The sequence below is a fragment of the Hemitrygon akajei genome, unplaced genomic scaffold, assembly GCF_048418815.1.
Source record: "Hemitrygon akajei unplaced genomic scaffold, sHemAka1.3 Scf000154, whole genome shotgun sequence".
NCBI lineage: Eukaryota > Metazoa > Chordata > Chondrichthyes > Myliobatiformes > Dasyatidae > Hemitrygon > Hemitrygon akajei.
The window spans coordinates 467,034-475,801 of NW_027332040.1; the positions used below are offsets into that span (position 1 = coordinate 467,034).

Sequence of the window (8,768 nt, forward strand, 5' to 3'; positions counted from 1 at the left end):
TTTTTTTTTCTTTTCAATAACCTTTTCACCGAGTTGCTTGGAGTGTTCTTTTGTCTTCTTGGTGCAGCTTTTGCCAGGACATTGACGCAACAGGGAATGGTCCCGGTGTAATTGAAACATCCTGACTGCACACAGTGATCTCCATTTAACTAATTATAGGGATTCTAAAACCAATTGGCTGCACCAGTGATGATTTGGTGTGTCATACTAAAGGGGGTGAATACACATAGAATGGATTTTTTTTTATCACTTTGTAGATTTCATTCTCATTTTGACACGAAATAGTCTTTCTGTTATTAAGTGCAAAAAAAAATTAAACCAGTGTGGATTAATGGTGTAAAAAAAAGCATGAAAACTTTGAAGTTGGGTATGAATACTTACTGTAGGTGCCGTTACAGTAGGACCGATGTTGTCCTTGATCCTGCTGAATGTGTGTTCTCACTCCTTTATGTCTGCTGCCCAATGGAAGGTGTGAGAAGACGGAATGATAGGAGCGGGAAGGGTCTTTGGATTATGTTAACTGCTTTCCGAGGGCAGCAGGAAATGCAGCCGGAGTCAATGGAGGGAAGAAAGTTTCTGTGGCAGACTGTACTATGATCACTAAGTCCTTCTCTACTATGACTTCAGAAATTGCCACACCTCTCTCATCTGGACTCAACATCATTTACAATTACTGAGCCTACTCACCACGCTGATCAAGAATCCCTTTCACAAGAATCAGAATCGGGTTTAATATCACCGGCATGTGTTGTGACATTCTAAAACTGTTCCCATCAGGTAGTAGGTACAGAAGCCTGAAGACAAACACTCGGCGATTCAGGAACAGCTTCTTACCCTCTACCATGCGATTCCTAAATGGGCACTCAAACCTTACGTCACTTTTTCAATGTTGCGGAAAAGGTATTACTGGACACGAAGGGAGATCGCTTTTGAAAGTCTTTATTATAACATGATAGGTATTATGGAGAGCTCAACCTCTTAAAGCAGAGTTCTTGAGACTCTCCCCAAGTACACAGACTTTTCTCACTGTGCAGACATAGTGTATGCTATCAAAAGCTTCCAAGCATGTTTGTGAAATACAGAATGCAAGCAGATAATTCCTTTACTCAATAATCATGTCTCAGCACAGTACAAAATTATATAATCAGGTTACTATTTTCCTTATCTATTGGAAGCTACTTCTACCTGCAGCCTTGAAGCGGGAACAGTTACACAGTTCAAGTATAGAAGAAACAGACCATCACTCAGTCCAGGAGGTGTTGAAGGCTGCTTTGTAAAAAAAAAACCTCTTTAACCCCTTAGTATCTGGCTAATAACAACATTTCTTCCACAGTTCTCCTTGTTGATCTTTTCCAGATCAACAATCCTCACATGGTAATTCCTCCACTTCCTCATAAGCGGGTTCATATACATAGGGGAAGGGTCTTTACTTTGCAGGGTAGAACTTTTCGCCCTATCAGTGTACTTGGACTGGGACACTGGGACATTACATGTACCTTAGGGCTGGTCGAAGTCCCTTTTATCAACTGACTACAGCCCATCCTCAAGAACCCACATACACAACACCCCAAAATACATACCACAGTCACTATTATAATTCCATGCATGATCTATTTTCCCGATCCGGGAAAGCATTCCCATAGCCCTTCCCACCGGTATCCTCCGCCATTAAATGTTTTCAAATTGTTCTCCCATCTTCCTCATCTCCACAACCTTTTCCATTACGTGCTGGTTCAAGTCAGTTATATTTTCTGAAATATCAGGGATGTAGGTACAACATTCTTTCCCTATCATATTATCTTAATTGCTTCTTTCTCATACTCCCAAACAGTCCACGCTTTGGTCGCTCAGTAAAATTACAGTGATTGCATTATAAAAACAGCACGTGAAAAACAGAGTATTTGTCAGGAGTGGGGCTCGAACCCACGCCTCCAGGTGGAGACCAGAACACTCGCGTTTACTAGGAAGCGACTTGCTCGCATTAAGTCAGGCGCATTAGACCACTCGGCCACCCTGACAGCCCCTGCAGTACTCTCTCCACATGCCAGATAAACAGCTGTATTTCGTAATAGTCTGACTGACTGTTTTGTTGAGCGGGTATACATATAAACACAATCTATATCCTGGGATTTTAAATGAATATGGACGGGATGCATTTTCTCAGATTGCCGAGCATGTGCGGAATCAGAGTGTACAGCATCACAGCACTGGAATTCTGCTGCACTCTGTTCAGGCCATCCTCCAGAGAAAGGATGACGCGGATTCGGAGAGTGTGCAGAAGAGCATCACCAAGATGCTACCTGAAATAGACGGTTTGTACAGTAACGAGAGTTCGGGCAAACTTGTTCTTTTTCTCTGGAGCATCGGAGATGAAGGGGGATCTGACAGACGTTTCTTAGATTTTCAGGCATAGATATTGGTAGAGCAGCAGAAATTATCTCCGCTCCAGGGTTTACATATCTTAAAACGATCCCCTCTTAGGGCATACATTTCAACTACGAGGGGATCGTTTTAAACAAGATGTGCCAACACACTATCCCGCTATATCGGCAAGACCAAGGACTGATTGCTGTCTTCAGCAGAGGGAAAACCAAAGGTTTTTGAGCTAGTTCTCCTTGGAGGATCAGAGGCGGGGCGCGTATTTAACTTTAAATTGTTGGTATGACTATTTCCTCTGCTTTCTTAGGAGACTGCGGAGATTCAGCATGACATCAATAACCTTGATGTTCTTCTATAGTTGTATCGTAGAGAGTATATTGTCTGTCTGCATCAAGACGTGGTACGGAAATACCGTACCTTTGAAGGAAAATCTTTAAAAAGTTAATGAATTCGGCCCAATCCATCACGGGAAATCACTCGCAAAAATTAAGCAGATCCACATAAAAAGATGTCACCGGAAAACAGCATCAACCGTCAGAGGTCGTCACCATCCTGCCATGCTCTTTTTGCGCTGCTGTCATCGGGTAGATGGTACAAGAGCCTCAGGACTCGCACCGCCACGTTCAAGAACAGTTACTACCCATCAGCAATCAGACCTTTGATCAACAGGTGATAATGTACGCTCACATGCCCATCCATTAAATAATCTGACAACCAATGATTTGACTTCAGAAACTTTTATATATTGATTAGCTGAGTATGCCAGGAGGAGCTCAGCAGACCAGGCAGCATCTGTGGAAAAGCGTAAGCAGTCGACGTTTCGGGTCGAGATCCTTCACCGTGTTTTTTTTTTCCCTGAATAAATCACTCACCCAGAATTCGGTGTACGGTGACCTGTTGCAATACGATGAACAGTGTCAAAAACATAATCTTATCCTCCAACAGTTTTTCTAATCCACCTCAACAACCCAAGGTTTGTTTACAGAAGCAACATCGCCTCGATTGAACGCTTAAAGACACATTTTGTCAGGAGTGGGATTCGAACCGACGACCCCAGACGTCGGAAGACTTCATTCCTTGAGTCTGGCGCCTTAGATCACTCGGCCATCCTGACAACTTTTGATGTGCGTTTGAGAACGGAATAAATGCCTGATTTGTAAGAAACGTCATATCCACTCAATCACATATATCATCCTGTCAATCGGAAATGAAAGCGAGAGTGTTACAGTTTGTTCAGGTTAGGCAACTTCTGTGTAAAGTAAAGCTGTAAAATATTACAATTCGAAGACTCGTGAGACGCGTCTCGGCAAGAATTTGGGAAGGACGTTTGTTGAGATGGATGAGAACGCTTGGAAGACTCATCGCTTTCGCATTTAGGGAAGCGGAGAAATAAACGTTTATAGACAGTTCTGAATCTAAAAACTATGTGGGAATTGATCGCAACAATGTCAACAGAAACTGAACGCAGGAGGTTCAATTATACCCGGCAACGCTGATTTACAGATGGATGTTGGAAAGTAGACTATAGGACCCAATAATCTGATGAATTTGGAATAAAGCGAAGGTTCAATGACAGTCAGAATGTTTTTCAGGTTTATAGGTCAATGATTAATCTGAGAATGGAGACGGAAACAAAGTCTTTTGGACGTTAGAGCAGCGGCCTTTCTGAGAGATGAGACGCTTAACAGAACGTAATTCACTCAGGTTCTCAGATCCAGTGTTAAAGGCACAGAACACATTAAAGTAAGACAGGGACAAGCGGGCAGCCACCGTCTAAGTTGAAGGCTCCTCGCGGGATGTGGGAGGCGGGGAGACCTCCGGAGTTCCTGATGACGACACCTGAGAGAAGTGCACACAGCTGCATCTTGCAACAATCCGCCCTATGGCGTGATGGACTAGGACACATAGAGTGGTAGATACACCCACGGTGCAGGACATAGGGAACTGTGGGACAGTCAGGAAGAGGAAAGGATTTAAAGAGGCAGTGCAGACTATCCCTATGGCCATCACCATCAGAAACATCTGGATGCGGTTTGTGGTTGGATGACCTTGTAGGAAAAAGCCACAGCGGTCGGACCTCTGGCACTGAGTCTGGTTTTCTGATTCAAAAGGGAAGGGGAAGACAGATTCCTGGATGGTATGTTACATCCCGGGTGCCAGGGTCAGGGACAACTTGGATCAAATCTTGAATATTTTTCAGCAGGAGCGTGAGCAGGCAGCGGTTGTGGTACCAATGACATCGGAGTGACGACTTTCTGCAATGGAGATTCAGAGAGTTAGGTGCTGAGGAGGAGGGCAGGATCTTCGGGGTTGTGACAGCGACACGTGGCGTGTCCTAATGAGGCGAGAAATGGAATTATGATACAGATTAACACGTGGCTAAGGGTTTGGTATAGGAGACAGGCCATACGATGTTTCGAGTACTGATCTCTTTTCCAGGGAAGCTGAGACCTGTGGATAAAGACGGTTTGTGTGTGAACTGGAAGTGTAGTAATATCGTGTCGGAAAGTTAGCTAGAGCTGCATGATGAAGCTTAAACTACATTTACAGGGTAATTGGAACCAGGGTGCCAGAACAGCTGGTGCGGAAATGGTGCAGACATGTTGATAAGATCTCACACAACGTCAGGAATGCAATCATTGAGCAAGGTCCAACTGGTGGCCTGAGGTGCGTATATTTCAGTGGTAGAAGTATCTGAGAATAAGCCGATGAACTCACTGCTTAGATCAAAACCTGGAATCATGGTATCTTAGCCGATAATGAGACTGGGTTGCAGGAGAGTCTGGTCTGGCAGTTCAGTTTTCAGAGTTCCTTTGCTTCAAAAGTGATAGAGCGGGATGGACTAAAGGAAGGGAGTAGAGTTAATAGTCAGGGAAAATTCTCGGCTGTCTTCCGTCAGTGCAGATGCTGAATTCGACTAATCCAGGTTCCTTTCCTTCGCGGGGTCGTTTAACGCGCTCAAAGGCACGGACAGACGCTCAATTGGTGAAACCGTGAACAAGGAAAGGTATGATCACGTTAATGGGGAAAGATTACTGACCACCCAATGGTCAAGAGTATTTAGACGGCCAACTTTGAGGAGATATCGCAAACAATTGCAAAGGCATTACGGTTGTTAGAGTAGGTGTTTTTAACATTCCTCCCGTTGACTGTTAATTCCACACTTGTAAAGGACAAGATGGGTAGGAGATCGTCCAACATGTTCAGAATAGTTTTTATCGTTCGCTGACGGCCCAACGAGAGCGTGCGCGATACTTGAACTGCTATGATGAAATAAATGAAACAGGACAAGCGAAAGAAGCTTTATTTAACGAACACTTTGTATATCGTGATCGCAATGCCATTGGTTTCAATATAAATATGGGAAAAAAGATCGTTCTAGTCTGTGCGTTGAGATTTTTCATTGGGGAAGGTCAATTTGGACGGTATTGAAAAACATTTAGCTATTGTCGATTGAGGCAGGATGTTTTCTGGTAAGAGGGATGCGTTCAGAAATGAAAATCGGAGCGCAGAAAGCTCGTATGGGCCTATCAGAAATAAAAATAGAGACAACAAGAGTAAATAACCTTTGTTTTCAAGAGTAATGGTGTTTTGGCACATTGCTCCCGATGCCGGCGGAGACGGGCGAGGTCCCTCACTATGATTTGGCTGCTGTTTTCACTAAAGACACGTAGACCTCTGGGGGAGAGTTTGTGGTGTAGAGGACACTAAATGAGCCTAATTCGGCCGGATTGTTATGTCTTCAAGTCATTCCAACAGATTTTTGAGGCCAAATTTTCTCTTGACGGAACCATGCTGTCTCTGGTCTACTTCATCATGTGTCTGAGACTTCATCCTTAATGATTGACTCCAACACCTTCTCATCCGCTGTGGTCAGACTGACCAGCTTAGAATCTTCCTGTCTTCTGACTCTCCATGCTTGAAATGTGAAGTGATATTTCCAATTTTCCAGTCCTCCGTAAAAATTCTAGAACCGAGTGATTGTTGCAAGATCATCACTAATACCCCACCATGTCTTCAGCCAGCACTTTTTAAACTCTGGGGTGTGCAGCATCTGGTCGTTCCAGTCTACCTTCGGACACTTGAGTTAGTCACTTACCATCTCTCCGGTCATGGTAACTTCACACACTTCATACCCCTGACACCTGTAACTTCCATCACGCGGCTGGTGCTTTCCAGACTGAAGACTGATGCAATATACTATTTAGTTCGTCCGGTATTTCAAGGTCCCACAGCGCTACATCTCCAGCATCGCTGCCAACGATCTCGCTACTTTTGATACTTTATGTATCAGAAGAAATTTTCGGTAACTTTACTAATATTATTAGTCAGCTTACTTTCGTACTCTATTTTTACCTTCATAATGCCTTTCCAGTACTCCAAATTCCAACTAATATTGCTCAATTGTATTTTTTATTACTCAATTGCTCTTTTGCTTTTTTATATTGGTTTTGAAATCTCGTATTAAGACTTTAAGATATAAGAAAGAAGTAGGCCATACGGCCTATTCAGTCTGCTTCGCCAGTCAATCATGGACTGATCCCAAACATCCATCATTCTCACGATCCTGTCTCTTCACCCCATAACCTTTGAGGCCCTGGCTAATCAAGAACCCATCCAACCCTGACATAAATACACCGAGTGGCCTGGACTCCACAGACGCTCGTGGCAACAAATTCAACAGATTTACCACCCTCTGACTAAACAAATTTCTCCTCATCTCAGTTCTAAATGGACGTCCTTCAATCCTGAAGTCGTGTACTCTTGTCCTAGAATCCCCTACAATGGGAAATAACTTCGCCATTTCTGATTTGTTTAGACATTTTAACATTCGGAATGTATATGATATCCGGCTCAATCTCCTGAACTCCATGGAATACAACCCAAGAGCTGCAAAATGTTCCTCATACGGTAACCCTTTCATTTCTCGAATCATTAAGGTGAATCTTCACTGAACCATCTCCAACAGCAGTATACCTTTTCTAAAATAAGAGCCTCAAATTGCACACAATACTCTACTGTGGTATCACGAGTGCCTTATAGAGCCTCAACATCACATCCCTGCTCTTATATACTATAGATCGAGAAAGTAATGCCAACAGTGCATTCGACTTCCTCAGAAACGTTTCAACTTGGAGGCTAACCTTCAGGGTATCTTGCCCAAGAACCCCCAAGTCCCTTTGATCTCTGTATTTTGGATTATCTCTCCATCCAAATAATTGAATGCACGTTTACCTTTTCCTTCAAAATGCATGGCCATACAATTTCCAACATTGTATTTCATTTTCCACTTCTTTGCCTGTTCTCCTAAATGATCTAAGTCGCTCCGCAAGCTCTCTGTTTCCTCGACACTTCCCGCTCCTCACTTAAGCTGCACCGGTGAAACACTACTGGTAACCGGCACCCAGACCAGTCGCGCAGGAGTTTACTTTCAGAAATCTATACAGGCTTTGTCCTGTCTTGTCATGTGCCTGCAGGTACTTCGTAATCTCATCCCTAACATCGATTCCGACAACTTCCCAACCACTGATAACTGGCTAACAGGCCTTTTTAAATAGTGAAATAACGTTTGCAATTTTTCTGTCATCCGGTACGCCAGAATCTATGGATTCTTGAAAGATTATTGTTAATGCCTCCACAATCTGTAAAATTTAAAATGTGGGGGCATAGCTCAGTGGTAAAGCATCTGACTGCAGATCAAGAGGTCCCTGGTTCAAATCCAGGTGCCTCGTTCAAAAATAAACAAAAGTGACCACAGCGATGATATAGAATGTAATTTCATTTATTGAAGATTAATTGCGCTAATGTGAGGTGCTAAATTTTGCTTGGACTGATCAAAATAGGCCACACATGGTAAATGGTAGGACACTGAGGAATGCAGTAGAACAAAGTGATCTAGGAATAATGATGCATAGTTCCCTGAAGGTGGCATTTCATGTGGATAGGTTGGTGAAGAAAGCTTTTTCTATGCTGGCCGTTATAAATTAGAGAATTGAGCATATTGAGAATTGAGATGTAATGTTAAAATTGTACAAGACATTGGTGAGACCAAATTTGGAGTATTGTGTACAGTTCTGGTCACCGAATTATAGGAAAGATGTCAACAAAATAGAGAGAGTACAAAGGGGATTTACTAGAATGTTAGCTGGGTTTCAGCGCCTAAGTTACCGAGAAAGGTTGAACAAGTTAGGTCTTTATTTGTTGAAACGTAGAAGGTTGAGGGAGGCCTTGATAGAGGTATTTAAAATTATGAGGGGGATAGATAGAGTTGACGTGGATGGGCTTTTCCCATTGAGAGTAGGGGAGATTCAACCAAGAGGACATGAGGAGAGTAAAGCGGCAAAAGTTTAGGGGTAACACGAGGGGGATCTTCTTTACTCAAAGAGTGG

General features: G+C 43.2%; 2 non-coding genes across 2 annotated transcripts; one reads left to right on the forward strand and one right to left on the reverse strand.

The window, feature by feature from the left end:
- Nucleotides 1-1,902: 1,902 nt before the first annotated feature.
- trnal-uaa (transfer RNA leucine (anticodon UAA)) lies at nucleotides 1,903-2,018 on the reverse strand. Its single transcript has 2 exons — nucleotides 1,981-2,018; nucleotides 1,903-1,948 (listed from the first exon to the last, which is right to left on the reverse strand). It is a non-coding gene; the product is annotated as a tRNA-Leu (tRNA).
- Nucleotides 2,019-8,039: 6,021 nt separating this feature from the next.
- Nucleotides 8,040-8,114, forward strand: trnac-gca (transfer RNA cysteine (anticodon GCA)). Its single transcript has one exon. It is a non-coding gene; the product is annotated as a tRNA-Cys (tRNA).
- Nucleotides 8,115-8,768: the final 654 nt, after the last annotated feature.